General features: G+C 44.8%; 1 long non-coding RNA gene across 7 annotated transcripts in view; it reads left to right on the forward strand.

Moving 5' to 3' along the window:
- The first annotated feature begins 9,113 nt into the window (after positions 1 to 9,113).
- Positions 9,114 to 26,157, forward strand: part of LOC127486125 (uncharacterized) — a 149,134-nt gene continuing 132,090 nt past the window's right edge. Inside the window, exons 1-2 of one of the 7 annotated variants that reach the window (XR_016221062.1) lie at positions 9,114 to 9,665; positions 25,778 to 25,886. This is a non-coding gene — a long non-coding RNA (uncharacterized LOC127486125). The remainder of the gene's footprint in view (positions 9,666 to 25,777; positions 25,887 to 26,157) is intronic. The other 6 variants (XR_016221061.1, XR_016221057.1, XR_016221056.1 and 3 more) reach the window with 6 other exon arrangements.

Raw genomic sequence — 26,157 nt, forward strand, 5'->3', positions numbered from 1 at the left:
CAGCATGAATTGTTCCAGATTCCTCCATTTTGTTGCAAATGACTGGATTTCGTTGTTTCTTACTGCGGTATAGTATTCTAAAGAGTACATATCCCATAATTTCTTTATCCAGTCTACTGTGGGGAGCAACTCGGACTAGACTAAGTTACTGGAATTAAGACTTATTCTATGCATCTGCTCTCCCACAATATGGCGCTGGGAGAGGAGGAAACAGCTTCTACCCAGCTGCCTCTCACCAACTTGACAAGCTGCAGGAGCTGCTCCTGATTGGAGGAGAGCAGCGTACTCGGCATGTGGGTAGCAGAGTTGGGATTGGTGGAAGAGGACTATAAAGGAGGAGAGAGACAACATGCACCGGGAACATCTATCTGAAGGAACACCTGTGCAGCCCCCGAGAGAGCCGGCCAGCGGTGTGCCGCTCCCCCGTGGAAGTGGGGAAAGTGGCAGGGGGAACCGCCCTTCCACGGAGGTGGAAGGGATGGTAGCCAACCCGGGAAGAACCAGCAGCAAACCCGGGGAGGGCCGAGCAGACAAAAGAACAGCGCAGGGTCCTGTGTCGTTCCTCCACGAAGAGGGGGAGCGACATAATGGTGCCGTGACTCGGATATGAAGCCTAGGCAGGGTTTAGTGTCGTTCCTCCATGAAGAGGGGGAGCGACATAATGGTGCCGTGACTGAGATATGAAGCCTAGGCAGGGTTTAGTGTCGCTCCTCCACGAAGAGGGGGAGTGACAGTCTACCATTGATGGGCATTTAGGTTGGTTCCAGGTCTTGGCTATTGTGAATTGTGCTGCAATAAACATTAGGGTGCAGACCGCTTTTTTGTTTGCCAATTTAAATTCCTTTGGGTAAATTCCAAGGAGTGGGATGGCTGGGTCGAACGGTAGGGCTATATTCAGGTTTCTGAGGAATCTCCAGACTGACTTCCATAGTGGCTTGACCAGTTTGCATTCCCACCAACAGTGGGTTAGTGTCCCTTTTCCCCCACATCCTCTCCAGCATCTATTGTTGGTAGATTTCTGAATGTGAGCCAGTCTAACTGGGGTGAGGTGGAACCTCATTGTGGTTTTGATTTGCATTTCCCTGATTGCTAGTGACCTTGAACATTTTTTCATGTGCCTGTTGGCCATTTGGATTTCCTCTTTTGAAAAATGTCTATTGAGGTCCTTGGCCCATCTCTTAAGTGGGTTGTTGGTTTTGTTTTTGTGGAGTTTCTTGATCTCTTTGTAGATTCTGGTTATCAATCCTTTATCTGTTGCATAGTTTGCAAATATTTTTTCCCATTCTGTCGGTTGTCTCTTCACTCTCCTGATTGTTTCTTTTGCAGTACAGAAACTTCTCAATTTGATGCAATCCCAATAGTTGATTTTGGCTTTGACTGCCTGTGCCTCCCGGGTCTTTTCCAGAAATTCTTTGCCTGTGCCAATATCTTGAAGGGTTTCTCCAATGTTCTCTAATAACTTGATGGTGTCAGGTCGTAGATTTAGGTCTTTAATCCATGTTGAGTGGATTTTTGTGTAAGGTGTAAGGTAGGTGTGGGGAGCAATCCGGACTAGACTAAGTTACTCGAATTAAGACTTATTCTATGCATCTGCTCTCCCACAATATGGCGCTGGGAGAGAAGTAAACAGCTTCTGCACAGCTGCCTCCAGTTCAACTAATAAATTGTAGGACTTGCTCCTGATTGGAGGAGAGCAGCGTACTCGGCGTGTGGGCAGCCGAGTTGGGATTGGCGGAGGAGGACTATAAAGGAGGAGAGAGACGGCATGCACCAGGAACATCTATGGGGAACATCTAAGGGAACCCGTGCAGCCCCCGAGAAAAGCCGGCTGGCGGTGTGCCGCTCCCCTGCGGAAGTGGGGAATGCGGCCAGGGGGAACTGCCCTTCCACGGAGGTGGAAGGGATAGTAGCCAACCCGGGAAGAACCAGCAGCAAACCCGGGGAGGGCCGAGCAGACGAAAAGAACAGCGCAGGGTCCTGTGTCGGTCCTCCACGAAGAGGGGGAGCGACAGTAGGGGTCTTGCTTCCTGCTTCTGCACGTGGAAATCCAGTTTTCCCAGCACCATTTATTGAATAGACTGTCCTTGCTCCAGGAATTGGTTTTAGATCCTTGATCAAATATAAGTTGGCTGTAGATGTTTGGGTTGATTTCTGGTGTTTCAATTCTGTTCCATTGGTCTATCCATCTGTTTCTGTACCAGTACCATGCTGTTTTGATTACAACCGCCCTGTAGTATGTCCTGAAATCTGGTATTGTGATGCCTCCGGCTTTCTTTTTGTTGTACAAGATTGCTTTAGCTATTCGAGGTCTCTTGTGCCTCCATATAAATTTCAGCACCTTTTTTTCCAGATCTGAGAAGAAGGTCTTTGGTATCTTGATTGGTATTACATTGAATGTATAAATTGCTTTTGGGAGAATGGACATTTTGATGATATTGATTCTTCCAATCCATGAGCATGGAAGATTTTTCCATTTTTTGGTATCCTCTTCTATTTCTTTCTTTAAGATTTTGTAATTCTCATCGTAGAGATCTTTAACGTCCTTGGTTAAGTTTATTCCAAGGTATTTGATTGTTTTTGTAGCTATTGTGAATGGGATTGATCTTAGAAGTTCTTCCTCAGCCATGGGATTGTCTGTGTATACAAAGGCTGTTGATTTTTGTACATTGATTTTATACCCTGCTACTTTGCCAAACTCTTCTATGAGTTCCAATAGTCTCTTAGTAGAGTTCTTTGGGTCCCCTAAATAAAGAATCATATCATCTGCAAAGAGGGATAGTTTGAGTTCTTCCTTCCCAATTTGTATCCCTTTAATTTCTTTTTCTTGCCTAATAGCTCTGGCTAGAACTTCCAGAACTATATTGAATAGCAGTGGTGAGAGTGGGCATCCCTGTCTGGTACCAGATCTCAGTGGAAATGCTTCCAGCTTTTCCCCATTCAATAGGATGTTGGCTGTGGGTTTTTCATAGATTGCTTTGATTGTATTGAGGAATGTTCATTCCAAACCTAGTTTGCTTAGAGTTTTCATCATGAACGGGTGTTGTATTTTATCAAATGCTTTCTCGGCGTCTACTGAGATAATCATATGGTTTTTCTTCTGCAGTCTGTTAATGTGGTGTATCACATTGATTGTAAGGAGTAGCTATATTTCTATAAAACAGACTAAGTAAAAACTGGAAGATGGGACAGAGAGGGTCATTCAATAATGATAATAATAAGAGGTCAGTTCATCAAGGGGATCTAACAGTTGTAAATATATATGCACCCAATAATCGGCGTCTGAATGCATGAAGCAATTACTAATAGACCTGAGGGGAGAAACAGGCTGTACTACAATGATAGCAAAGGACTTCAACACTCCAGTTTCAGCAATGAACAGATCATTCAGATAGAAAAAGAAAGGAAACACCAGACTTAAACTATACATCAGAGTGGATTAACTTAACAGATATCTATGGGACATTCCATCCAAATGCAGCAGAATACACATTCTTCTCAAGTGCACACAGCCCATTCTCCAGGGTAAATCATACATTAGATCATAAAAGATGATTGAAATCATGCCAGCTGTATTTTTGATCACCTATCTTTTCCAGTGGTATGGCACTAGAAATTAATAACAGAATGCATTTAGGAAAATTTACAGATACATAGAAATGAAGCAACATGCTCCTGAATAATCACTGGGTCAATGAAGAAATTAAAGCGTATCTTGAGACAAATGAAGTGGAAACTGACATATCAAAATTTGTGGCATGCAGCCAAAACAATTCTTTTTTTTAAGGATTTATTTATTTATCTGAAGAGTTACACAGAGATAGAAGAGGCAGAGAGAGAGAGAGAGAGAGAGAGAGAGATACATAGAGATAGATACAAGGGCCAGCACCGTTACTCACTTGGTTAATCCTCTGCCTGCGGTACCAGCATCCCATATGGCGCCAGGACTGGTCCCAGTTACTCCTCTTCTAGTCCAACTCTCTGCTGTGGCCCGGGAGGGCAGTGGAGGATGGCCCAGGTGCTTGGGCCCCTGCACCTGCATGGGAGACCAGGAGGAAGCACCTGGCTCCTGGCTTCAGATCGGCATAGCTCTGGCTGTAGTGGCCATTTTGGGGATGAACCAATGGAAGGAAGACCTTTCTCTCTGTCTCTGTCTCTCACTGTCTAACTCTATCTGTCAAATAAATAAATAAATAAATAAATAAATTTTAAAAAAGAGAGAGAGGTCTCCATCGATGGCCCACTCCCCAGCTGGCTGTAATGGCTGGAGCTGCACTGATCCGAAGCCAGGAGACAGGAACTTCCTCTGGATCTCCCACGCGGGTGCAGGGATTCAAGGACCAGGCCACAGCAGAGAGCCAGATTGGAAGCTGAGCAGCCGGGCCCCGAACCGGTGACCATATGGGATGCCAGCGCCCCAGGCCAGGGCGTTAGCCCTCTGCACCACAACACTAGCCCCAGCCAAAGCAATTCTAAGAGAGAAGTTTAGAGCAAGAAATACCTACAAGAAAGAAGTTTTCAAATAAGCAATCTATTGTCATAGCTCTAATAGCTAGAAATAGGAAAAGAATATCTAAGCCTAAAGTTAGCAGAGGGGAGATAATAAATATCAGAGAAGCCATAGGGATCAGGAAGAGAATAGGAGAGATCAATAAAACCAAGAGTTGGCTCTTTGAGAAGACAAAACAATTTGACAAATCCTTAGCTAGGCCAGGGATAAAAGGGGGCTCAAATAAAATCAGAAATGAAAGAGGGAACATTAAAACTGATACCACAAATACACAAAGGATTATAGGAGGTCACTTTATCAATTACACAGCCTTACAGAAAAATGGATAGATTCTTAGACACATATAACCCACCAAACTGAATCATGAAGGAATAGAAAAGTTGAGTAGATAAATAATGGGTACAGAAATTAAATCATTAATAAAAATTCTCTCACCAAAGGAAAGCCCAGGACCTGATGCCTTCATTGCTGAATTCTACTAATAATTTACAGTAGAAATCATACCGGTCCTTTTCAAACTTTTCAAAAATATTGCAAAAGAAGCTATACTGCCAAACTTATTTTATGAGGCCAGCATTACTGTAAAACCAAAACCAGACAAGGATACTGCAGTGAAAGAAAATTACAGGCCAATATTCCTGACGAATGTGATTACAAAAATCCTCAATGAAATACTAGCAAATGGGATTCAATAGTGCATGAAAAGCATCATGGGTCATCACAGAGTGGGACTTATCTCAGAGATGCAAGGATGGTTCAACACAGGGAAGTCTGTAAATATGATATATCACATTAACAGAATTAAGGACAAAAACTGTATTATCACCTTGAAAGATGTGGAAAAAGCATTGGACAGAATTCAGCATTGTTTTAGGATAAAAACTGTCAACAAGCTAGTGAAAGTGAAAGAAGGACTGTACCACTTCACGATGAAAACCATATATGACCAATCCACAGGTAACGTCATACTTAATGGGGAAACATTGAAAGTTTCTCTCTAAGATGAGCAATGAGACAAGGATGCCTAATTGTATCATTATTTGACATAGTAGTAGAAGTCCCAGCCAGAGCAATTAGGCAAGAGAGAAATAAAATGGCAATAAAATCAGAAAGAAAGAAGTTAAATTGTCCTTATTTGCATGTGACATAATCTTACACATAGAAAACACTGAATACTCCTCCTCCAATTGTTAGCACCAAAAATAATTCCAGTAAAGTTGCAGGATGAAGAATCAGCAACAAAGACTAGACAAGTTTCTACACACTGATAACAAACTGTCCAAAAGAGGCATGAAGAAAACTCCATGCACAATAGCTACCAAAAATATGAAAAATTAATCAAGGGGGTGAAAAACTTGTATAATGGAAATGGAGGAAGACACAAATAAATGGAAAGATATTTTATGACTTTGGATTGGAAGAATTAGTAATACTTTTTTTTTCTTTAGAGGCAGAGTGGACAGTGAGAGAGAGAGACAGAGAGAAAGGTCTTCCTTTTGCCGTTGGTTCACCCTCTAATGGCCGCCGTGGCCGGCGCACCGCGCTGATCCAAAGGCAGGAGCCAGGTGCTTCTCCTGGTTTCCCATGGGGTGCAGGGCCCAAGGACTTGGGCCATCCTCCACTACACTCCCTGGCCACAGCAGAGAGCTGGCCTGGAAGAGGGGCAACCGGGACAGAATCCGGCGCCCCGACTGGGACTAGAACCCGGTTTGCCGGCGCCGCAAGGTGGAGGATTAGCCTAGTGAGCCACGGCGCCAGCCAGTAATACTTTTTAAATGTCCATCCTACCCAAACAATCTATAGATTCAATGAAATTCTTATCAAAATTCCAGTAACACTTTTCATAGAAATGGAAGAAACAATCCTGAAATTCATAGGAAACCACAGAAACCTTAAATCCCCAAGCCATCTTGAGCAAACAGAATAAAGCTGGAGGCATCACACTACTTAGTCTCAAAATATACAGAATGATATAGTAATCAAAACATTATACTGGTATAAAAATAGACACAATAGAACATAATAGAGATCCCAGAAACAAGTCAGAATGTTTATGATCAATTTATTTTTTTTAAACTTTTATTAAGTAAAAATGATTTCCAAAGTACAGTTTATGGATTACAATGGTTTCCCCCCCATAACTTCCCTCCCACCCGTAGCCCTCCCATCTCCCGCTCCCTCTCCCCTTCCATTCACATCAAGATTAATTTTCAATTATTTGATCAATTTATTTGTGAAAAAATTGCCAAGAACACATAATTGAGAAAGGACAGTCTCTTTGATATGGGATGTTGGGACTACTGGATAACCACACGCAGAAATATGAAGTCAGGCTTTTATCTCACAGGACATAAATGTAAGACTTGAAACTGTGAAATCTAATAGAAGGAAACATAGGAAAAAGCTAGTCTGGGCAGTGATTATTTGGGATATGAACCTCAAAGCACAGGCAACAAACGTGAAAGAGACAAGTGGGATTACTTCACACAAGAAAACAATCAACAGAGTAAGGGGAAAACAGTTGAAACCATACATCTAGTAAGGGGTCAATATCAGATAAGGTGCTCATATTAAATAGTAACCAAATCAATAACTCAGCTGAAAAATGGGCAAAAGATCTGACTAGAAATTTGTCAAAATAAGATGTACAAATAGCTAACATGTGTATGAAAACAAATTCAGCATCTCTATTCATCAGAGAAATGCAGATTAAAACCACCATGAGATGTCATGTCACACCTGTTAGAATGGCTGCCATAAAAATGAGAAAGATAATATATCGGAGGAGATGTGGAGAAAGGGAAACACTCATACTCTGTTGGTGGGAATGTAAATTAGTACAACCGCTATGGAAAATAGTGTGGTTGTTCCTCAAAAAATTAAAATAGAGCTACAGTATGTACCTAGCAATCCCACCACTGGGTATACAACCAGAGAAAAGGAAATCAGTATGTTAAAGAGGCATCTGCATGCCCATGTTCGTTGTGGTACAATTTGTAGTAGCCAAGATATAGACTCTATCCAGGTGTCTATCAATGGATGAATGGATACAGACAATGTGGTATACACACAAAATAGAATATTACTTTAAAAGGAATAACAGGGGCCAGTGGTGTGGCGCAGTAGGCTAAGCCACAGCCTGCAATGCCAACATCCCATATAGGTGCCAGTTCAAGACCCAGCTCCTCCACTTCTGCTCTAGCTCCCTGCAAGTGCACCTGGGAAAGCAGTGGAGGATGGCCCAAGTCCTTAGATCCCTGAACTCACATGGGAGAACCAGAAGAAGCTCCTGACCCCTGGCTTCGGCTTGGCCCAGCCCTGGTTGTTGTGGCTATTTGGGGAGTGAAGCAGCAGATAGAATATTCTCTCTCTTTCTCTCTCTCTCTCTCTCTCTCTGCAACTCTGCCTTTCAAATAAGTAAATAATTTTTTTTAAAAAAGGAATTACAGCCTGTGATTTGTAAAACATGGATAAACCTGGAGGTGATTATGGTAACTAAAATATGCCAGGCGCAGAAAGACAAACTCCACATGCTGTCACTTACATGTGGAATGTAAGAAAACCAAACTCAAAGAAGTAGAGGGTGGAATAGCGGGTACCAGGGTCAAGCAGGGTCTGCCTGTTGGCAGGATGTTGATAAAATGATACAAAATTTCAGGTAAATAGGAGGAATTAAAATCATCTATTTTATAACATGAAGACCATGGGAACAAATTGTATTCTTGAGGATTTACTAGGAGTAAATTTTAAGTGTTCTCATCACAAAAAAGGTAAGAGCGTTGAGATAATCCATGTCAATGAACTCATTTAGCCATTCCAAAATGTGCATGTATTTCAAATTTTGTGCTGTATGTGATAAGTACATGTAATTTTTGCCAGTTAAAATGCATTCATAAGTAATAAACAGGCCTGATTCAACAGCTTCTCGGAGGTCACCAGACCGTTTTTCTGGCTGAGAAGAGTGGACTCCAGCCTTTGGTAGCACCTCTGCTTGCCTTGGGAAAGATCTGAGGTGCCGGTGGGGGTCTCCCCAAGCGTGACCAAGGCATCCGTTTCTGTCTGCAGCAGTTGGGTCTGCCAGAGGCGGGAGCTGAGGCGGCTCAGTCAGTCTTTGCCATTGTCTAACCGGAAGGAAAGTTTCTTTCCCTCCCCACTGCACTCTGAGCACTCTGCAAGGGCCCGAAGAGCTTCCTTTAACAACTCACACTGAAAGGCAGTCCTGAGCTGGAATTTCACTGAGGGCAGCCCTGGGGGTGGGAGTGGGAGCCAAGAGGTCAGGCTTCCTGACAGGCAGGCGGGCACACCTCGGCCAGTCAGCCCAGTGGTCCCTGGTTCCGGCCCAGTCTCAGCCTGGGGGAGAGCAGCCCTCCAGGTTTTCCCTGAGAGCGGCCTTCCACGTCCACCGGGAGTTCTGGAGGCCTTGGGATGGGCAGGGCAGCCACTGCCTTTGTGCCTGGGCCTGGTGACTGTCCCTTCCGTGCTGCTGCTTGCCCATGCCTCACCCTGACCTGGCCATTCTCTGCAGGACTCTGGTCTCTCGGCACCTGCACTCCACTGTGTCAAATTCTGCAACCCACCATTTGCCCACCTTGGCCAAGGCCCGGGCAGCTGCTGAGGCCGGCAGTCTGGGGGCTCCATTTTGCTTCTCCTTTGGACTGAAGACTTTTTTTCTTCATCATTTCTTCCCCCAGCCATGGACAGGGCCTCTGGGTCCAGGGACGACAACCACACGAGAACTCTGGGGCAGCTGTGTCGGTTGCAGCATTCAAGTCGCAAGTACTTGATCCGGCACCTGCAGCCTCCCTGGATCCCAAGGGCCGAGCAGCCGGAAGCGCACCTGCACACAGTTGTGGGAGGCGGGCAGCGTCCCGCGGGACAACGGCTGCGCCTGGACGCCCACCCCGTGGGCAGCGCTCCCCGGCGGGACGCTGTGACCGGAAGTGCTGCTGGCGCGTGACCTGCTGCTCCCGCGCGCCTGGGTTCCAGCCTGAGCGTTGAAGAAACGGCCAGGAGCCGCCAGGAGCTGGTGTCCGAGGCTGGGAAAGACCCCGCCCAGCCAAGGGTCAGGCCCGTGGCGGCCACGCCGTTTTCGGGGACGTGCTGGAACTCTCTTCGTGATTTTCTGCGGGGGCCCTAGCGGTTCTCCTCGGCGGCTTCCGTAAGTTTTCACCGCAGGACTTTCAGTTTTGTTCCTGAGAAACGGGTATTTTCCCCTCCTACAGGGAAGGTTGATGGAGGAAGGAAGGTGTGGAAAAGAGGGAGAGAGTAGGAGACGGGAGAGGAGAGAGGAGGGAGGGAGGGAGGGAGAGTGAGCAAGAACTTTTCCCGCCGGCCCTGTGAACATCTTGTGGCCAGAAGTACCCGTGGCGCCTCAGTGAGAAGAGGCCATCGCCGCCTCTCTTTTCTGAATCGTACTGAAATGTGACCTGTGCTGCAGTGTGCCTGCGGAATTCACAGGTGTACAGCTGAGGGACTGTCACAGACCCAGCACGCGTGGCACTAGTGTTACAATGAAAATAAAAACAGAGCCGGCGCCGCGGCTCACTAGGCTAATCCTCCGCCTTGCGGCGCTGGCACACCGGGTTCTAGTCCGGAGCGGAGCGCAGGATTCTGTCCTGGTTGCCCCTCTTCCAGGCCAGCTCTCTGCTGTGGCCTGGGAGGGCAGTGGAGGATGGCCCAAGTCCTTGGGCCCTGCACCCGCTTGAGAGACCAGGAGGAAGCACCTGGCTCCTGGCTTCGGATCAGCGCAGCGCACCGGCCATAGCGGCCATTTGGGGGGTGAACCAACGGAAGGAAGACCTTTCTGTCTCTCTCTCTTTCACTAACTCTATCTGTCAAAAAAAAAAAGTTTCTAGAAAAACTGGAATTAAAATGTAAGCTTACTTTGATGCAAAACAGTTTTGAAATCCATGCATCATTTCTTCCTTCTAAATATTTGCTTTACCTGATCTTTTAGAAGCGTCCTTGTACACATGGCTTTCAAAAAGTTTTGCACCAACATAAACTGAGCTTTTATCCCAGTTTCCTGCCAATTTTTGCAGCCCCCTCAGACTTGCTCTCCACTCCTGATGTCTTTCACCAGCCGTGGGTTTTGTCTGTTCTGGAGTGTCCTGTTAGTGGAATGAGACGTCATGTTGCTTCCAGAGCCTGTGGCTCAGCCATGCTTGCTGCTGCACAGAACCCTCGTGTGTTCCCTGTGATGGCTGAGCACCCTGCAGGACGTGAGTAGACCTGTGTTGGCAGCTGGCAACCCCTTCTTACTCTGATGGCCATTTGCATGGTTTCCCGTGTTTGGCTGTGATGAGCAAAGGTGCTGTTATATGTGATCTTGTCCCAGTCTGCCTGTGAATGCACATTTTCATTGTTCTGGGGGAAATGCACCTACCAGTAAGCTAGCTGGGTTCTAGAGTAGTGTAAGGTTTTTGAAGAACTTGCTAAACTGGTTTACAATGTGGTTGTACCATTTTATACTCTCTAAGGTGATGTTTGGGAATTCTGTTTTCTCCCCAACCTTGCCCACATTCAGGGCCATCAGTTGTTTTACACTAGCCATTGTATTGTGTGAGAGTACCCCATGTGGTCTTTTTTTTAAAAGATTTATTTATTTATTTGAAAGACAGAGTTATACAGAGAGAGGAGAGGGGAGAGGGAAGAGGGAAATGTCTTCCATCTGATGGTTCACTCCCCAATTGGCTGCAATGGCTGGAGCTGCACAGATCCAAAGGCAGAAGCCAGGAGCTTCTTCCAGGTCTCCCATGCGGATGCAGGGGCCCAAGGACTTGGGCCATCCTCCACTGCTTTCCCAGGCTATAGCAGAGAGCTGGATTGGAAGTGGAACAGCCGGGTCTCAAACCGGCTCCCGTATTGGATGCTGGTGTTTCAGGCCAGGGCCTTAACCCACTGTGTCACACTTTCAGGCCCCTCCATGGGGTCTTAATCTGCATTTCTCTAATGACTAATGATGCCCAGCACTTTTATTGTGGCCTGCAAGGAGGGGCTTCTTGTCCATTCACAGCATTCCATCATGAAGTGTCCAAGACTTCTGCTCATATTTTATTTTTAAAATGTTGATTTTAATGGACATACAATATTTATCTTTATTTGTGGGATACAGTATTCTAATTCAATACTTGTATGCAGTATGTAATGACCAAATCAGGGTAATGAGCATTTCTACATCCTTATATATTTTGTTTAGAGCCTTAGAGTTCCTGTCTTCTGGTTCTTTTCAGAACAGTGGGTTACTCTGAACTGCACCTGCTCTCTTGTGGTGTTGAACACTGGAACTTATTCTAACTGTATTCTGATACCTGTTACTCAACCTGTCCCTGCCCTCCTCCTCCGTACCCTTCCTAGCTGCTAATATTCACTATTTTCCTACTGAAGTATGTGATCTTGTCCCAGTCTGCCTGTGGATGTGCATTTTCATTGTTCTGGGGGAAATGCATACTTCCTGCTACTTTGGGCATTTCCTGGCTTGGATGAATATGAATATAGCCACTGTAAACACTTATCACTAGCTTTTTTGCAAATATATATTTTCATTTCTCTTGAGTAAATATCTAGGGATGGATTTCTAGATTGTATACTAAATGTATGTTTCACTTGAAAAGAAATGGTTAAACCACTTTCCTAGAATGGCTGCTTGGAGTGGGCAGTTGGCTTAGTAGGTAAAATACTACGTGGGATACCCATGTCCCTAATCAGAGTACCTGGGATTGAGTCCCAGCTCCACTTCTAATTCCAACTTGCTGCTAATGCACAGCTTTAGAGGCAGCAGGCTAATGGCTCAGGTAGTTGAATTTCTGTCACCGGGGTGGGAGATTCAGCTTTAGTTCCCAGTTTTAGGCTTCAACCTGGCCCTGCATCCGCTGTTAGGTAATGAACCAGCAAATAGGAGGTCTGTTTCTTTCTCTTTCAAATAAATAAATAATAAACATAAAGTCACTGTTGCATTTTGGGTTTGTGGGTGTTTTAGTTGCTTTATATTCTCCCCAAGAATTTTATTTTTTTCCTGGTAAATGTTTACTATAACGGTTAGTTGTTATTGCTTAGTTTGATCAAGGTCTAGTGTTGCTGAGAAGCATCTCAAAATGGAGTCTAGCATTAAGACATTAACTGTGGAGGTGATAATTGAATTCTGCAGGTTGCGGTTTGGTCTTTGGGGCCAGTCTGACCTATGCGTGTCTTCCTTAATTTAAGGAGTTGATTTTTTTTAACTTTTATTTAATGAATATAAATTTCCAAAGTACAGCTTTTGGATTACAACGGCTTCCCCCCCATAACGTCCCTCCAACCCGCAACCCTCCCCTTTCCTGCTCTCTCTCCCCTTCCATTCATATCACGATTTATTTTCAATTCTCTTTATATACAGAAGATCAGTTTAGCATACATTAAGTAAAGATTTAAACAGTTTGCTCCCACACAGAAACATAAAGTGAAAAATACTGTTTGAGTACTAGTTATAGCATTAGATCTCAATGTACAGCACACTAAGGACAAAGATCCTACATGAGGAGTAAGTGCACAGTGACTCCTGTTGTTGACTTAACAAATTGACACTCTTGTTTATGGCCTCAGTAATCACCCTAGGCTCTTGTCATGAGTTGCCAAGGCTATGGAAGCCCCCTGAGTTCACTGACTCTGATCATTTTTAGACAAGGCCATGGTCAAAGTGGAAGTTCTCTCCTCCCTTCAGAGAAAGGTACCTCCTTCTTTGATGACCCATTCTTTCCACTGGGATCTCACTCGTGGAGATCTTTCATTTAGGTTTTTTTTTTTTTTTTCCCCCAGAGTGTCTTGGCTTTCCATGCCTGAAATACTCTCATGGGCATTTCAGCCGGATTCACATGCCTTAAGGTCTGATTATGAGGCCAGAGTGCTGTTAGGACATTTGCCATTCTATGGGTCTGCTGTGTATCTCACTTCCCATGTTGGATCATTCTCTCCCTTTTTGATTCTATCAGCTAGTATTTGCAGACACTATTCTTGTTTATGTGATCCCTTTGGTTCTTAGTCCTATCATTACGATCAATTGTGAACAGAAATTGATCACTGGGACTAGTGAGACGGCATTGGTACATGCCACCTCGATGGGATTGAATTAGAATCCCCTGGTATGTTTCTAACTCTACCGTTTGAGGTAAGTCAGCTTGAGCATGTCCCGAATTGCACATCTCTTCCCTCTCTTATTCCCACTCTTTTTTGTTGATGAGCAGCTTAATATGTTATCCCTCTTAGTATTTTTTTTTGTTTGTTCTACTTAATACTTTTGGTTGAATACTGTAGTCAATACACAATTCTTCTTAAATGCTGAAACTTAACTGAATAGTGATTGCTGTTAAATATAAGGAGTTGATTTTTAATAAAGAATTGACTCATAATCATTATAATGAATACAGAGGGACTACAAGCTAAGGGAGCGAAACTGAGGCCTGATAAATCTCCATTTGCAGCAAGGGTCAAGCCAGCATCTGTCTTCTTGTAGTCATATTGTCAGTACTACTGCAGCATCAGGGTGTGGCTGGGGCTTGGGCGATTGCTGCATACGCCTCTTAGATGAGAGGAATGGCACTCGTTGGATCTGGGGCTCAAGTCTGAACTTAGCACTGTGAGGTCCCTCGTGCCTGGCCTGGTTGTGCATCTACGAGTGCAGTGTCAGCACTTAGCTCACCGCCAGTGTTCGGGCCATGCTGCTCTCTTCTCTTGACTCGATGTCCCCTGGGAGGCAGAGTTCTGGGACTGGGTTGGCAGCTGGTACCAACTTGTAATTTTCTCCAACTTTTTAAGACAGAGTATACATTTGCTACAGAATATGAAATATGCTAACATTCTTGTCGAACACTTTGGGTGTTAATGTGAATTTTTTTTACCCTTTGACAGAAAATGTCATGGATATTTTAAGAGGAAAAAGGGAGAAGGGGTATGAATTCCCTCGTGGTGCCATCCTTCTGGAATGACAATATATTCTCATCTTAACTTCCTTACCTGTAACTTTTATCTGAGAATCTTTCCTGTGTCATGTCTGGTAGCTTCTTAGTTTCCAGTAGCATATATTTTAGATGAAGTTTTCATCTTTTTGATGACACTGACTGTCATATATTGGATCTTGACTTTGAGTCTACTGTCTCACATTCTTGCTTGTCCTAATAAAATCTCCTCTGTCTTTTGCCATGGCTCAGCCATCTCTTAAAGTCATGAGTCGGGAAGCAGAGTCTTGCATTAGCTTCTGATTTGTTGATAGTTCATACCCATTTCTCTTCCAAAGTTGTGATTTTTGGGTGGAAGAAAAATTAAAATATAATCACAATCTCTATTTATGTTCTTCACTTTTCCTCTGGGTCTCTGAAATCTTTCTATGTGCAAATCATTTGCTTTTGATTTTATTTACTTTGAGTAATAGGGGAGAGGTTCATGGTCTGTGAGCTGCATACATATTATAAGACTCCCATCATGCATCAGGTTCATGTTTCAGGGGAGCACATGTCTGTCACAGCAATGCTTGGTCACCTAAGCCTGTCATGTTGGTTACTATTTCCTCAAACAGAGTCCATCACGTTAAAGCACCAAAGGTAAAGTTTTATAAGGATTGGTGAGAAGGTCACAGGAACATTGTATTAGTCTGCTTTTGGTTCCTTTAATTAAAATATCTTCAATTAAAATCTTTTTCTTGGAAAGGCTTGATTTCAGTGTATAATTTGGAGGTCACAGTTCATGATTAGGTGGCCCCATAATCTAGCATCTGATGGAGGCTGGTCATGGTGAGTATGGAGGAATAATTATGTGGTGAGCCAGGCAGGTAAGAGAACAGCTGGCTAGAACTTTAATAATTATTTCTTTGAGAACCACTTCCAAGGGCACACCTCTGTGGCCTAAAACCTCCCACCCAACACACCTCCCAGGTGCCATAATTAGATCAAGTCTGTGTCTTTAATCCATCAACCTTCAATGTTAAGATAGTGGAGTTAATTTTATTTTATTTTTTAAAGATTTATTTATTTATTTGAAAGTCAGAGTTACAGAGAGAAGGAGAGAGAGAGAGAGAGAGAGAGCGAGAGAGAGAGAGAAGGAGAAAGGTCTTCCATCCGCTGGTTCACTCCCCAGTTGGTCACAACAGCTGGTGCTGAGATGATCCAAAGCCAGGAGCCAGGAGCTTCTTCTGGTTCTCCCATGTGGGTACAGGGGCCCAAAGATGTGGGCCATCTTCTACTGCTTTCCCAGGCCATAGCAGAAAGCTATGTAGCCGAGACTAGAACTGGCACCCATATGGGATGCTGGCCCTGCAGGAGGCAACTTTACCCACTACACCACAGCGCCGGCCCTGGTAGTAGAGTTTAGTGCTGTGGTATAATGGGTAAAGCTGCCACCTGTGGCGCCAGCGTCCCACATGGGTGTGGGTTCAAGTACTTGCTGTTCCTCTTCCGATCCAGCTTTCTGCTATGCCCTGAGAAAGCAGTGGAAGATGGCTCAAATCCTTGGGCCCCTGCACCCACATGGGGGACCCAGAGGAAGCTCCTGGCTTTGGATCAGCCCAGCTCTGGTTATTGCAGCCATTTGGGGAGTGAACCCGTGGATGGAAGACCTCTCATGCACTTTCTCACTCTCACTCACTCTGTCTCTGTCTCTGTCTCTGTCTCTCTCTCTCTCTTTCCCTCTGCCTGTCTGTAATTCTACTTTTCAAATAAAACAAATAAATTTAAAAAAACCAGTAGAGTTTAACCATCTTGTATGAGTTTGGGGAAGACAGGTCTTATTCAACCCATGGCAAACATTCAGGAGCCAGTAATTACCTATCTAACTATGTATCTATGTATCTGCTTGGAGTGAAAATGTGTACCTCTGAGTAGGTCAGTAGCTCTCAGCAAAAGGAGTGTGTTGGCTGGAAAGAAACCACAAAACAGTTCTGCCATAGTGTCTCCTCTGCAGAGCATCGCTGGCTACCAAGCTCTTTTGGACATGGCAAGTGTTGTTTTCTCTCCAGTTTATTCAGACTCCTCTGTAGATTCTGGATGTTTCTATTTATCCAGAATGTCTGGTGCTCATCCTCCACAGGCAGAATTGAGAACATACAATTTTAACTCTGAAACAGGCCAGAGATTCTTCCTACTTTAATCCTTCTCTTTGTATGCTAGTTCTCTTATCTGTAAAAGTGGACATAATGGTGCCTTTCGCTATTGGAAATCCAATAGGATCATGTATGGAGCAGTACCCAGGATAGATAGTATGTGGCATGTGGCATGTGCACAAATGACTTTGAGCCATAGTCTGTCACATTCTTGCACTGGACACTGATTTATCCTTTCACTTCGAGAATCCTTTTCTTTCTGACTTCCTTCTCTCTTGCTTTACGACAGCTGTCTTTGCAAAGCCCCAGGCTGTGGTTTGTAGAATTCTCCTTGGAAACCACAATAGCATTTACTGATTTCCATCCTATCTTAAAATTTCCATTTTTGCATTATTTCACAAAGAGCACTGACAGAAGCTTGTGAATTCCATTTGAAAATTCTCTTTTAACTAGGAATAGAGCTCAAGTTATACAGACTTGAAAGCACTAAGAGACTGTGGGTGCTCTTAAGTTTTCTGAACGAATTTAAGGCTCTAATTGCTTCATTCTTGTCCAGTCAAATTATTCTCAGTCTGGATACCAGGTTCTTGAAGGAGTGGTTAAAACATCCATAGCCCCTATCTCAGTACTTGTGTTTGATCTCCAGCTCTTACTCCTGGCTCCCGTTTCCTGCTGTTGTAGACCTGGGAGGCAGTGGCCTCTCAGTTGGGTTTGGGCCCTGTTTTCATTCTTTTTCTTTTTTTAAAGATTTATTTATTTGAAAGGCAGAGTTAGGGAGTGAGAGAAATATTCTGTTGGTTCATGGCCCAATGGCTGGGACTGGGCTAGGGCAGACTGGGCTGAAAGCAGGAGCTTCATCTGGTTCTCCCACATAGGTGGCAGGGGTGCAAGCACTTGGACCATCTTCCACTGATTTCCCAGGTGCATTAGCAGCGAATTGGATTGGAAGTAGAACAGCTGGGATTTGAACTGGTGCCCATATGGGATGATGACATCACAGACAGTGGCTTAACCCACTGTACCACACCAGCCCTTGAGTGATTCTTTCACACTTTGAATTCATTACTGTATGATTCTTTTACAATCTGAATTCTCAATAGGCAGATCCAGTGTTTTCTGTAGATAACAGTTTTATTAGCTGAGACAACATGAGTAACTTATTCCACATCTGATTCGCAAGAAGGTTTGAGGTAGCTGTAGCTATATCCTAATCACTTCTCATTGTATTTTAGTTATTTACAATAGCGGGCAATTGCTTGAGGGCAGGGATCAAGCTTCATCCTTAAATTTTCTTTGCCTAGAATGCAGCCTCATAAAAAAATAACAATAGCCACTATCTGTTGAGCTTCTATTAGGAGCCAACTGCATTATCTTATTTAATCACCACAGCAACCACTGGGATACATGCAGTTACATCTCTTTCTTTATGGATCAGACAATGGCATTGTAGAGAGGTTAGTTAATAGGCTCACATTTCCTACTGTAAAGTGGTAAGGCTGTGGTTCAAATGCCACTGGTCAAACTCCAGGGCCAGGCTCTGAGATGCTGCACTGTTTTATTTTGTATTTGGGGGCATCAAGCACAACTGAATTGAACACCTGACTTCTTCTTTCTCACCAGAGTGCTTAGGTAAGATGGGATCAGATATTTTTAGAATTATCTTCCTTCTCAAAGCCCACTCTTTCTCTTAAATTTCTGAAATCCAAGTTGTAACATCTAATATATATTTTAAGCTTTACCCAACTGTTTCATCTTTTACTACCATGGAATGATATGACAGCGGAGTGAACCAGTGGATGGAAGACCCCCCCCCGCCCCTCCTTCTCTATGTAACTCTGACTTTCAAATAAATAAATAAATATTTTAAAAAGATTTATTTAAAAAAGAAAAGTCTAGGGGGACATTTTGGGTTACTTCCTTCACTGTCTGCTATCCTTCCATCCAGTTCTTATCTAGAATAGCTCATATTCTCTCTCTCTCTCTTTTTTTTTTTGATAGGCAGAGTTAGACAGTGAGGGGGGGTGGAGAAAGGTCTTCCTTTTCCATTGGTTCACCCCCAAAATGGTCGCTATGGCCGGTGTGCTGCGCTGATCCGAATCCAGGAGCCAGGTACTTCCTCCTGGTCTCCCATGCGGGTGCAGGACCCAAGCACTTGGGCCATCCTCCACTGCCCTCCTGGGCCACAGCAGAGAGCTGGACTGGAAGAGGAGCAACAGGGACAGGATCCAGCGCCCCAACCAGGACTGGAACCTGGGGTGCCGGCTCCGCAGGCTGAGGATTAGCCTAGTGAGCTGCAGTGCTAGCCACCAGCCCTTCTTTTTAAGGCAGGTGTTAATGAGACTTTGGGTAAGGTGCAGGCTGAAGTCCTACACACTTGCATGAACAAAACACATTTTCATTCTCAGTTTTCTACAATGCTTGAAGGCAGTTGTACTTTGGAGATGGTCTCTCCTGAACACCTGCAGGGTACAGCTTTGGGACTCTGAAATCAGGATTTGGGACTTGGACCAGGATCACTGCCTCTCACACGTGTCCCTAAAGATGCAGTATTTATGGAATAGAGCTGGTTTAAAGGGGGATGCTGAAGTGAAAAATTGAGAAAATAGGCTGTTTTCAGCTGTGCTTGTAAAGCTTGGAAAATCAGGAGCCACATAGAGGATTAACCCAGTCTGTTTCCTGCTGTGCTTTTGCTAGGACAGACTCCCTGTAGGCCTTTCTGCCAGACTTTCATTAACAGAGTCCCCATCACCGACTCGAATCAGGCCCTGACTCTGGTCGGATTGCTTTGCAGGGATTTGTTCTGAGCAGGTTGGTGGCAAACGCTTCACTTTAGACATGGCCAAGAAGGAGAATGTGGTTTTGTTTGGTGGTAAAATGCAATTGCAGCTATTGGGGAAAAAATAGGAAAGGAGAGAGTTTCTGATGTGTGTTTTTAGCATGGCATTAGGACCTGTAGAGCTATAGCCTAGAAGTGACTAATTGGCTCCAGTGTAGAAGTCAGGACATGCCCTGACTTAGGTTAAGCTCTAAATAATATGTAGGGAGAAATGACTTGGTTTGGCAGTCTGCAGTGCTGCAATTTGCCCATAGGGAGAAGGAATTCAAAATTTATTAATTTCCTATTCAGGCTCTTGATCAGTTATTATGTTATGTTAGTTATCTTTATAAAAACTCCTTTGAAAATAACTTTTTTTTTATTTTTATTTTTTGACAGGCAGAGTGGACAGTGAGAGAGAGACAGAGAGAAAGGTCTTCCTTTTGCCGTTGGTTCACCCTCCAATGGCCGCCGCGGCCGGCGCGCTGTGGCTGGCGCACCGTGCTGATCCGATGGCAGGAGCCAGGTGCTTCTCCTGGTCTCCCATGGGGTGCAGGGCCCAAGCACTTGGGCCATCCTCCACTGTACTCCCTGGCCACAGCAGAGAGCTGGCCTGGAAGAGGGGCAACCGGGACAGAATCCGGCACCCCGACCCGGACTAGAACCCGGTGTGCCGGCGCCGCAAGGCGGAGGATTAGCCTAGTGAGCCACGGCGCTGCCCTAAAATAACTATTTTTTTAAGCACTCCAATTTTATAAATTAAGACACAGAAGACTTAGCACTACGTCACACGTTTGGTCATGATGGGACCCAGATCTGATATCACAGCCCACGATTTACAAGTGGCAGATCAGTGTTTTTTATACATGGCTTAATCTCAATATAGGATCTGCTTCATTATAAACACACACACACACACACACACACATATGTGTGCACATGCACGCAGCGAAAGAAATCAATGGCCCACAAGCATCTATGGAGGAAGTGTGATTATAAGGAAGACATCCTTGAGTTTACAGGGAATAAACCTTTCCTGATCAATCTCACTCCCTTCGTTGATAGTTACGGGATATAAAAAGTTGTGAGGAAAGACCTTAATAATGATCTTCTTGAGGGGCCAGCACTGTGGCATAGTGGGTAAGGCTGCCTACTTGTGACGCTAACATCCCATATGGGCACTGGTTCAGGTCCTGGCTGCCCTCCTTGCGCAGCTCCCTGTTAATGGCCTGGGAAAGCAATGGAAGATGGCCCAAGTGTTTGGGCCCCTGTTACCCATGTGGGAGACCTGGGTGAAGCTCCTGGCTTTAGTGTGGTCCAGTGCTGGCCATTGCAGCCATCTAGGGAGTGAACCAGCAGATGGACAATCTTTCTTTCTTTCCCTCTCTGTAACTCTTTAAATAGAAAGTCCTAAAACATGACTGGACTAGTAGTTGTGACAGTGGGCCATTTTTCTTATACTCTTGCCAGCTATGACCCCTTCCCTTTGCAGGCATTTCCTCCTCCCTCCTGTGACCCTGCTTAGATGTACACACTGGGACTCCATGTAAAGCTCCTGGCTCTGGGTGCACTCCTGAAGGCTGACTGTGTCACAGCTTGTTTCTGTGTTCATGCTACTGACAGAGCCCTTTACATTTTTGGAGATCTCTCTCTCTTCCAGCCACTGGAAGGCTGACAATGGCACCAGTTTTAAGTCCTGATACAACCCTGACATGTGCCTTGAATCTTTGTGGAGGGGCAAGGATGGGCTTCTGAGAAGGGTGGGGAGCTAGTGGTGGGTGTGAAGCAGTGCAGGGCAGAAGTGGAGATGAGCAGGTGGCCAAGCTAAGTTTAGGCAGTGAAGTCCAAATAGCAATGATCTGGGGTAAGATGAGAAGGCCCAGACATTCCTTGACTTGGTTGGGAGAGAGTGACCATCTCATCCAAGTGACAAGGAGACTAGGCCAGGAGCTGCTTTTGTTTCCATCCATTGTGGATCAGAGCAGCCCAACTCAGTGGTTTGAAACAATAAGGATTCAGTTAGCTTGAGAATCTGCAGTAGCTGGAGTGCAGCTGGGCTGAGGGTGGGCGCCTTGGTTTTCCCTTCTATATAGGCCTCTCTACATTCACACCCCATCCTGCAAAAGGTATGTGGGGTTTCCTCACAGCCTGGTGGTGGGGCTCTCAGGGTGAGCATTCCAGAGAACCTGGCAAAGCTGCAGGCCTTTGATGGTCTCCCCTTAGGCAGCATCACTTTGTACATTCTATTTATGGAGTCAGCGCAGAGGGCTGTCCCCATTCAAGGGGAGGGAACATGAGCGCTGGTTCAGAATCACATGGTAAGGGCAGCAGGTGAGATGAAAGAGGCTCCTGTGGTCATTTTGGGAAAGTCACCGAGGCCAACAGGAGCTGCAAAGAAGAGAAAGGGGGCAAAATGTGTTCTGGGCTTTCGTTTAAGGATTTGTGTCTCACTCTCCCAATGGCTTTTTAATTCCATCCACAAGTGATGGATGGGTGCTGAGGAAGTTCACAGAGAGTGTTTTGTTCTGAGAATATTGAAACTTTTTCTGATAGAGGTAGCTCCATTATTGGCTTATTTTATCCCAGTTACAGCTTTGGTGCAATGGGTGCAGTTTGTGTTCTGGTACAGACTAGGGAAGTGGAGGTCTCTTCTAGTTGGAGAGACAGCAGAGGAAGGCCTGAAGAATTTGTTCAGAATATTGTGTGTGTGTATGTGTGTGTGCACCTGTACCTTTCAGAAGGTAAGTGGTTACACAAATGAACTGCAGTTCAAAAAGGCTGAGGCACTGTAAACTAAGCCCTGGAGACCAACTCAACAAAGAGAGAGGCTTTTTGACATTTTCTGGTCTCCAGGACAGATTCAGGCCCTGGAGCCCACAAGACAAGAAGAGTGTTTTATGTAGAGCTGTCCAAGGGTTCACCCATGCTTTTGACCCTGATGGGCAGAAGAGGCATCAGGTAACAATTGCTTCCCCTGTGTCATGGGGAGCTGTGGCTCCAGTGGAGACAGGGTGAGGCTAAGACCTTTTAAAATTGCTAACTGGTATTTGATTTTTTAGAAAAATATTTTTAACTTTGAGAAATGGGTATGTGTGCACATGTGTGTGTACACACACACAAGAGCTCCCAAATGCCGAATGACTCCCCAAATGCCAGCAACAGTTAGAGCTGAGCCAGGCTGAAGCCAGGAGCTAGGAACTCATGCTGGGTCTCCCAGGTGGGTTCAGGGACCCAAATACTTAAACCATCACCTTCTGCCTACCAGGTCTACATTAGCAGGAATCTGGAATCAGTAGTGGACCTGGGACTTGAACCCCGGTACTCAGATATGGGATGTGAATGTCCTAAGTGGCTTAACTGCTAGGCCATATGTCAGCCCTTTAGCTGTCATCTCTATAATGTCACTTCTGTTTTTCCTTTAAGATGTAGGAGATAAAGGTGATATAGGAAGGAATCTTTCTAGAGAACCCACTGCCATGGGGATGATAAGCATTCAGTGGATGAGTGGTCATCCAGCCTGATTTAGGGACCAGTACCTTTTCAACAGATGCCATGGTGCAGTGCACTTTGTGAGCTTTCATGGCTGCTGAATGTATCTGAATTGGGAAGGCTGGCACCTGGTTGGGATGAACGTGTGGGTGTTTGGGGCGGGGGGGGGTAAATCTCACTTTTTAACTTGTGGTTTTCTTTCTGGATCATAACTACCTGAGAGAGTAGGGTTCTGTGCTTCTCTAAGGATGCAATATTTCTGTAAATGGCCCAACATTCCAAAATCCAAGCATCATTTGAATATAAAATAGTGTTCTAAATTGTAACTGCCTTAGGAGTAGGTACTAATTTCCAGACTTTGTTTTATTTAGTTAAAATGTCAGTCAATCAGACAAGGGTTTTATATTAAAAGTGTTTCAGGTACTGGTGGTGGAAGAATGACCAAGTTTTTGCTTGCAAGTCATGAGCTTATTTTGGTGAGAAATATTTATCAAAATAAATGAAAGCATTTATGTGCAGGTGATTTGGAGAATTGATAAGTGCTATGAGGGAAACAAACAGTAAAATAATAGAAATTGATCTAAGTGGTCATCAGGAGGGTCTTTCGGAAGGGTAGCATTTGAAAAGGAAATAGCCATCAGAAGACCATCAGAGCAAGACAAGAATGCAAGGACGCTGGCGCTGCAGCTCACTAGGCTAATCCTCTGCCTGTGGCACCATCATCCTGGGTTCTAGTTCCGGTTGGGGTGCCGGTTCTGTCCTGGTTGCGCCTCTTCCAGTCCAGCTCTCTGCTGTGGCCCGGGAAGGCAGTGGAAGATGGCCCAAGTGCTTGAGCCCTGCACCCGCATGGGAGACCAGGAGGAAGCACCTGGCTCCTGGGTTTGGATTGGTGCAGTGTGCTGGCCATGGTGGCCATTTGGGGGGTGAACCAACGGAAGGAAGACCTTGCTCTCTGTCTCTCTCTAACTCTGCCTGTCAAAAAAAAAAAAGTGCAAAGACATAGCAACTGGGCTATGATATGATATATATATCATACACACTTTCTCTCTATATATACTTATATATAGTAAGGAGTTTGGCTTCACTGTAAGAGCAGTGAGGAGTTACTGGAGGGTTTCCACATGCAGGTAGTGAGATGTGGTTTAGTGTTTAGGAATATCACTCTAGCAGTGTGAAGAATGGACTGTAGAAGAACAAGATGGAGGCAGTAAGCTGACCCAGTGGCTTAGTTTAGGATGTAGCAGTGGAGATGGTGAACAGTGATTCAATGTCTGCCGTGTTGTGAAAGCTGAACCAGTGAAATTCACGTGTGGTTTGGGTGTGAACTGGAAGTAAACATGGAAAACTGTTAGCTTTTTGACCCAAGGAGCTGAGTGAATTGTCAGACCGTTTTCTGAAAATGGAGAAGTGAAGTTAATGCTTGATTAGGCCAAGTTCAGAGTGGTAAATAGATGTCTTAAGTGAAAGTGTTGATTTGACTGCTGGATGTCTAGTTCAAGGTGGAAATCAAGCCTTGAGTTACAGATTCGGGACTTAGCAGCCTAAAGATGGCATTTAAATTATTAGAATGGATAGGATCACCTAGGGGGAGAGGGGAGAGGAATGAAAAAATGGGAAGGCTAAACACTAGCTCTGTGGTTTGCTGACATTTAGAGATCTAGCAACTGCAGAAAGGTTGTGATGATTGGAGGAAATGCAGGCAGATGTGGAGTTCCGGGAACGAGGAGAAGCAAGTCCTTCAAGAAGGACTTCCTGATCAGCCCCCTCCAGTGCTGCTGGTAAGGCTTGCAGAGTGAGAACTGAGCACAAACTCTGGGCTTAGACGATCCTGATAAAAGCCATCTCAGTGGAGTGATGGGGACAGAATGAGATATAGAAAGTAGGTAACATTGGGTGTGGAAATTTTATAGGAAAGTAAACAAAAGAAATAGAGAAGAGCTGGAGGGGAATGCATGATCAAATGAAGTTTCCCCTTTTTTTCTAAACAGGAAATATTAATACATGACTTTCCAGGGGAGGAGGCAGAAAGGAGAGAGGGAGGGAGGGAGGGAGAAAGAAGATGACAAAGGCACATAGCCAAGGCAGTGTATTAGATGATGTAAGATGAAATTATTTTATTTTTAATTATTTTAATTTTATTTATATATATTCTTTCTCTTTTTGGAAGTGAGGTTGTCAAGAGTGAGAAGGAATCTATTTCACTAGGGACAGTAGTAGTCATGACTGTGAAAGTTGGATGTTGACGTGAGTTTTGAGGACATAAAACAAAATTAAGACCAGTTAGCATGATTATGGATTTTCTTATGGAATGATTTAGCTCCCAGTGTTAGGCAAATGTATCTTTAAAGTGACAGATAAGCTATTCTTGTTCTTGTGGGCCATAGCTTCTGTCTCTCTCTCTCTTTTTTTTTTTTTGACAGGCAGAGTGGACAGTGAGAGAGAGAGACAGAGAGAAAGCTCTTCCTTTGCCGTTGGTTCACCCTCCAATGGCCACTGCGACCGGCGTGCTGTGGCCGGCGCACAGCGCTGATCCAATGGCAGGAGCCAGGTGCTTAGTCTGGTCTCCCATGGGGTGCAGGGCCCAAGCACTTGGGCCATCCTCCACTGCACTCCCTGGCCACAGCAGAGAGCTGGCCTGGAAGAGGGACAACTGGGACAGAATCCGGTGCCCTGACCGGGTCTAGAACCTGGTGTGCCAGCGCCGCAAGGTGGAGGATTAGCCTATTGAGCCGCAGCGCCGGCCAGCTTCTGTCTCAATATTCAACTCTGCCATTATTGCATAGAAGTAGCCATAGATAATGTAGAAGTGAATGAATGCAGTTGTATTACAATAAAATTTACTCAAAAACTGGCAATCCATTTGGTGCAAGATGATTAATTTCTTCTGGTTTATCTGCTTGAGTGTGCAGGTACAGGCAGAAGATATGGGGTGTCAGTAGTCTCTTCTGCCAGCAAGTATGATGGAATAAGAAAAGGTGCTAGAAGATCAAGCGTGTCTCCAAGAGATCTAGGTAAATGTGTTGTGCCACGGACTGTGAGTGGGTTAAGAGAGAAATGAGGATATGGGGGCAATGATGGAAAATGCAAAGAGGCCAAATCAAGAATTCCAGGTCTCTGTAAGATCAGAGAATGGCAGAGATTGAAGTGCTAGGCTCAGTTTGCTGAAAGTTGGAAGGTGGGGGATGGATAAAGGGAAGTATATGTAATAGAGACTGCTCAGAGGTAGAGTAGTTACTGGTGGTCTGGAAGGCAGGGGAATGGAATGGAACAGGAGGAAAGATT

This window comes from Oryctolagus cuniculus, chromosome 15 (genome assembly GCF_051225735.1).
Source record: "Oryctolagus cuniculus isolate XC-2025 breed Fujian yellow rabbit chromosome 15, ASM5122573v1, whole genome shotgun sequence".
Taxonomy (NCBI): domain Eukaryota; kingdom Metazoa; phylum Chordata; class Mammalia; order Lagomorpha; family Leporidae; genus Oryctolagus; species Oryctolagus cuniculus.